The sequence below is a fragment of the Triticum dicoccoides genome, chromosome 4A (genome assembly GCF_002162155.2).
Source record: "Triticum dicoccoides isolate Atlit2015 ecotype Zavitan chromosome 4A, WEW_v2.0, whole genome shotgun sequence".
NCBI lineage: Eukaryota > Viridiplantae > Streptophyta > Magnoliopsida > Poales > Poaceae > Triticum > Triticum dicoccoides.
The window spans coordinates 323,261,810-323,268,241 of NC_041386.1; the positions used below are offsets into that span (position 1 = coordinate 323,261,810).

Sequence of the window (6,432 nt, forward strand, 5' to 3'; positions counted from 1 at the left end):
GCGAGAGGTTCGGCGGGCATGTTCCTGTGAAGTGCGGCATGTGTGTTCATGCAGTGCGGACCGTGCAGTTTACTCGATGCTCTCATGCAGTGCTGAGCGCATCTGCTTGCAGTCCCGCATGATGCATGTGTAGTCTGCCTCCTGCCGCGCAAATGCGTGTAGTACATTTTTTCAAGGAAAAGTTGGGCGATGCAGTTCACTCCATTCATGTTTTGCATTTTTTGGAGAAAGTTTTTTGAAAGTGCAATCAGTTTGTGTAAAAAGAATATGTTTCAATACCCCTATGTATGAAGTGCAATTTCTTTCGTGTGTTTCAAAAATCAGTCGACTATATCAACACCTGAAGTGCATTTGGTCCTCATATGTGGTTCACTTTTAAGAGTGATGTTGTTCACTTGTGCTCAAAAATGAAAGTGCTAAAAAATTAGCGCAACAACAAAGATAGTAATGAGGTTCACTTTGATATATGTCACGGTTCACTTGCCTCCTCTCTGCGGTCCACTCTCGTTCACAAAAAAATTTGAAAAAGGCAACAAAAACTCGTCTGAGAAAAATTTACATTCAACAAAAGAAATCATGGAGTTCACTTGACCGTCTGATGTAGTGCGGTTTTCAGTCTAAAGTAGTGCAGTTTTCTATCTGATGCAGTACATACGACGATTTTGGTGTCGTGAAAAAACAGAGTGTCCGCATTTCGTTAAAATCAAAATTGCTCTTAAACCGTAAGGAATCGGAGAGAGTGTTCTACATGAAAAAGTTGTGCCTCATCAATATCTTTCCAAGGGCGTGTAATTTGAATCATTTCGACCAACGTTTTGTAAATTTTTTGTGAAAACGGCCGCTGCCTCTCGCCGCCAGCCGCATGATTTTTTAAATTAACTAAAAACCGTAAGGAATCTCAAAAACATTAAATGAAAGTTGTGCCTAATCTATAGCTTTCCAACGGCATATCACACACCTCGTTTTGACAAACGATTCAAAAAGTGGAGCTAAAACATTACGAAAATTGCAAAACATTCAAAAAAACAAAATCCCGCAATTTACTAAATTTAAAACTGCTCTTAAACCGTAACAAATTAGAGAAAATAATACATATGAAAAAGATGCGCCTCCATGATATCTTTCCAACGGTGTATCATTTGCTTCATTCCGACGAGCCATTTAGAAAAAAAAACGCGAAAAAACGCTCGCTGCCACTCGTCGTGCGCCTCACCGTTTTCAAAACTACTCTTAAACCGTGAGGAATCTCGAAAAGTGTTCAACATGGAGAAGTTACACCTAATTCATAGCTTCTCAACGGTATATTACACGCCTCGTTCCGATAAATGGTTAAAAACTAGAGCGAAAAAGGTACCAAAAAAACACCACGTGCGATTTTTTCCGACACGAAATTCACTAGTCTCTGTATTGCAGTACCCCTGCTACTAAAACTGCACGTGATTTCCGACATGAAGTTCACTACTCTCTGCACTGCACTTTCACTAGCAAAGGTACTGCAATACACTGGACTAATGAACTTCGTGTCGAAAAAAACTGCACGCGGTGTTTTTCGGTACATTTTTTGCTCTAATTTTTAACTGTTTGTCGGAACGACATGTGTAATATACCGTTGAGAAACTATGGAATAGGCGCAACTTTGCCATGTTGAACACATTTCAAGATTCATCACAATTTAAGAGCAGTTTCACAAATTGTGCGGCTCACGACGAATGGTAGCAAGTGTTTTTTCGTGATATTTTCTAAACCGCTTGTCAAAATGAATTAAATGATACACCATTAGAAAGATATTGTCGAGGCGCATCTTTTTTATATCTATTATTTTCTCTAATTCGTTACGGTTTAAGAGCGGTTTTCAATTTACTAAATCGCGGAATTCAGTTTTTTGAATTTTTTTCAAATTTCAGTACTATTTTTGCTCCAGTTTTTTAACCGTTTGTCGACACAAGGCGTGTGATACGCCGTTGGAAAGCAATGGACAAGGCGCAACTTTCATTTGTTGAAATGTTTTTGAGATTCCTTATGGTTTTAAGTTAATTTGAAAATCGCGTAGCTGACGACGAGTGGCAGCGGCCATTTTTTCTCGAAATTTTTACAAACCGCTGGTCGGAATGATTCAAATGACATGTTGGAAAGATATCGATGAGGCGCAACTTTTTCATCTAGAGCACTTTCTGTAATTCCTTACGGTTTAAGAGCAGTATTAAAAATACCGAAATGCGGACACTCTGTTTTTCGCGACACCAAAATCGACGAGTGAACCGCATCGAACATAAAACCGAACTGCTTCAGACTGAAAACCGCTCTGCATCGGACAAGGAAGCGAGCTGCATTGTTTCTAAATGCATTTTTATTTTAAATGGATTGTACGAGAAGTCATTCATAGTGGACTTTTTTCAAGACCAAAGCGCACTCATTTGCATGATTTTTTAAATGCATTTTTATTTTTAAAATGTGTGTACTGATAAGTCCTTCGTGGTGGATTTTTTTCAGACCAAAGTGCACTACATTTTTTGCATGTTTTTAAGTACATTTTGTTTGAAGTGGACTGTATTGAAGAGTCCTTCGTAGTGGACTTTTTTCAAGACCAAAGTGCACCGCATTTGCATGATTTCTTAAATGCATTTTTTGTTTAAAAAGGTGTGTACTGACAAGTCCTTCATAGTGGACTTTTTTGTAGACCAAAGTGCACTGCATTTTTGTATATTTTTAAATGGATTTTGTGTGAAATGGACTGTACCAAAAAGTCCTTCATAGTGTTCTTTTTTTACCAAAGTGCACCGCATTTTCTTCATGGATTTACTGCACTATGGCAACAGAGATGAACTGTATGAAAAAACTTCATCATTTTTGCTTCATTTTTGGCAACAAGGGAACCGCATTACTTTTTTGTCGTTTTCGTAACATGTTTTTTTACACTTCACATCGGAAGTAAGTGTACCACGACACTACCGAAAGTGAAGCGCACAAGTTTTTGTTATCTTTTTTCATACTTTTTTACTGGCGTAGACCGGGCTAGTGGACCGCACGGACTAAGCTAATGAACTACATCTAATAAGAAGTGAGCTTCTTTCAAGATGTTTTATTAGAAGCGAGCTTATTTTGAGATGTTTTTGTTTCTATTTACCAAGTGGACTGCAGAGGAGTTGTATAGCAAACCGCGTGAGAGAGCAAAGTGAGCTTCAAAGCATACAAATCTATCTGATTGTTTTACACATACAGACACACATATAGAAAATCTACACTCTCCATCAGCCAAACTCAAAAAATTTCTACGGGCTACACTTGCACTAAGACAAAACTGCAGCCTACGTGAAGGCTAATCACACCATCATGGTAATGAAATGCAGTTTTTACAATGAAGTGTAATTTCCAACAAGAAGAAAATTGATAAATGGGGCAATTGGGTGGATACTGCTCTTCCAGGTCGTCGCCGCCGCCTTTGAACATCTTCTTTCCCTTTTGACGTTCGAAGTAGGGGAAAGGACCGCGAGCAGGGGATAAGTGGACTACGCATGTGCTTGTCGTGCACTGAGTTGAGCTGGCGAGCACGGGAAGGATGGACGGAGCAGTGGACTGCACGCCCAAGCTGCGTGAACCACGAGCCACTCGCCGGCGAGCTGCAAGTCCTCGACGGAGAAGAATTCGCTGACGCCTCAATACTGCAAGGTACTCGAGGGGGCACACGCCTACTGCACTGCACGCAGAGTCGCGGTGCACTGCACCACCACAGCCTTTGCTGCTCCAGCGGCAGAGGGCCAGGCTCCACTGCCGCATGCGCAGGGCCGTCTCCAGGAATTTGGGGGCCCGGGGCGGAAATCAACATGTTGGCTCAAAATTTGAAGAAAAAACATATAACTGAAGAACTATCTTGAAAAAGTCGCATACCTACCCAAGAAATACCTCATGGTAAAGCCTATTCTTTTGTTCGAATACACAATATGAGTAGAACTAGAACTCAATGTGGAACAATTGGACAAAATAGATAAGATATGACAAAAAATATGTGTGGGGATATAAAAGAGACCTGATCAATAGGTTGCTTCGTCCGTTCTGATATATGCACACAATACTGTTGCCGGCATCGACGAAAAAAATATCTTCATCTTGAAACTGAAATAAGCATAGGGGCAATTTGAGTTCAATGGATTACTGATTCGTTTTCACTTCAATTTCTATTCAATGTTAAAGTGCACCTATTTATAAATCAACACATACAACATCAATTTGGAAATCAGCAGATACAACATGTCAGTTCAAATGCATCTGTTGTTGTTATATGTCTGTGTCGGTCAAAGAAATCACTGATGAGTAGTTTGCTCTCGGCTTCCAAGGCGCATCTAGTCCAGGGCAAAGGGGAGGCAGGCGAAGGGTCGGCAGCAGCAGTACGGGGGCTTCAGCGATCGGGCACACGTTGGGATCTTGCAGGAACGGTGTGGAGCAGCTAGATGGCCGTGCTAGATCAGGGGAGAGCAGCGGCCGACGGCGGATTGCAACAGATGAGCAGTCGTCGACTTGCGGATGGCAAACGACTAGGGGAGGGGGGGAGGCGCTAGGTGAGGGCTGCAGCCCTAGGGATCGGGACTGTATCAGGGCTTGTGCAGAGATTGAGAAGGTGTTCGCGTCAGACTCGGGCGGGTCGCAGACATACATGCGCAGCAGTTTCTCCTCGATCGGGGGGGCCCTGTGCGGTCGGCCAATTTGGCCGCCCTTATCGACGGGCCTGCGCATGCGTACTGCAGACGCACGCGCACGCGAGCTGCACGCAATACGCCCGCGAGCTGCACACATACGCGACCCCTGGAGAGGGAGGGAGCTTCTTGTAGGCCATTGGAGCAGTCAGAAAGGAATCGCAGCCGTCGTCCTACTCATCAGCCACGGTTGTGGGAAGAAGCATAGGAGACGGCGGAGGCCATGACCACCGGATCTGAGGAGGGGAAGCCGTGCGGCCATCGCGCCGGGATAGCACCTTAGCCTCACCGAGATCGAGGGGAGGCGACCCGATAGGAAGAGGATGGCCGCCGGGGAGGCACGGAGAGCTCGGGCGGATGCATAGTTGTCGGGGTAGCTACCCAGGGGGCAGGGGGTGGACGAGTGAGGTGGAACCTGATCCCGCCGGATCCGGTGGTTGCTTGGCAGGGGCGTGGCCGGAGTTGATGGCTGACCCTGGGGATGACGGCGGCGGGGCGTGAGCCGTTGGCAGCGGTGGCTCGTATCTACGGCGGCGTGAGAGGAGGGGTCCGGGATGGGGACCAGGGGGCGGGGAGGCGATGGTGTGCTCCTCGATCCTGTTGCGTGGCGGCGTGGTAGACCGAAACCACCCGGATCCGTCCCCGAGGAGGTTCTGGGGGGAAGGTGGTGGTAGGTAGCCAGCGCCGGCGCCAGGGGGACACCCAAGATTTGGCCCAAACAAATCAGTAGATGTCTTCATTCAACGACCCACAAGCCGACAGCCCACACAGCATGCCGGCTACAGGCCTACAACTCAGCTGACCACCTTGTTACATTGATTCGTTCGACCCCAATCCATACCCCAACCTAACCTAGCGCGAGCGGCGGCGGCGGCGGTGTGGCCAGTACTACAAGCAGCGGCCAAGGGCCAACGGAGCCGGCGACGGGCGACCAGGTTCCATTCTCCTTGTCAATGTCTTCTCTTAGTTCTCTATAATTCTCTTCCCCTAAGGCCCTAGGTCCCAGTCAGTTCCTAACTTTCTATAGCGTATAGATTAGAACGATCCAGACACTAGTTTGCTAGATTACAATTTTGCTATTTTAATGTAGTTTGCTGGACAATCAGGTTGCTACTTGCTAGTACATCTAATTTGCTAGAACGACCAGGTTGCTAGCAGTACTAGTTTGCTAGATTGCAATTATGGTATTTTAATCTATCAATTTTCAGAGGGTATAACAGTTTTGGTAGATTGCTGATCTATTTTTTTTTTTACCTTGTATCATAGATGAAGAAGGGTGTTAGCATATTTGCATTGTGGGAAAGAGCTTCGAAGGCAAAGAAAACATGTTCTACATCTACTGATCTACATCAAAACCTTTGCTGGTTTGTAATCTTTCTTAAATGCTAGAGATATTGCTGCAATGCCATTTTGTTACTATTATGCATATATGGCAGCAGTACTGGCATATGGTCATTGGCTCATTGCCGTTGGTATTGATTCTGCCAGTAGCTACTGCTAGTGTTGAAAGTGTTGTGTTGTTTGGTTCATATACTACATTTAGAGCAAAAAAAAATTTGGATGAATACCCAGCCTTCATTTTCTGACGCCGCCACTGTAGGTAGCCTGGATGGGGTTGGCCGGATCCGTGTCCGAAGTGGACTCCTCGAGAAGGAGCAATAGGGAGGAAGGGGGCGCACCATGGCTATGGGTTGTGGAAGAGCGCGAGGTGGTGGGGTGGCGCCGTGGAGGGAGTTGGTGCGGC

General features: G+C 45.2%; 2 long non-coding RNA genes across 2 annotated transcripts; one reads left to right on the forward strand and one right to left on the reverse strand.

Annotated features, from left to right (window-relative positions):
• Window positions 1–3,173: 3,173 nt before the first annotated feature.
• LOC119285858 lies at window positions 3,174–6,378 on the reverse strand. The gene is made up of 2 exons (XR_005139928.1): window positions 6,257–6,378; window positions 3,174–4,110 (listed from the first exon to the last, which is right to left on the reverse strand). It is a non-coding gene; the product is annotated as an uncharacterized LOC119285858 (long non-coding RNA).
• Window positions 4,773–6,422, forward strand: LOC119285857. Its single transcript, XR_005139927.1, has 3 exons — window positions 4,773–5,623; window positions 5,955–6,052; window positions 6,289–6,422. It is a non-coding gene; the product is annotated as an uncharacterized LOC119285857 (long non-coding RNA).
• The last annotated feature ends 10 nt before the right edge of the window (window positions 6,423–6,432 follow it).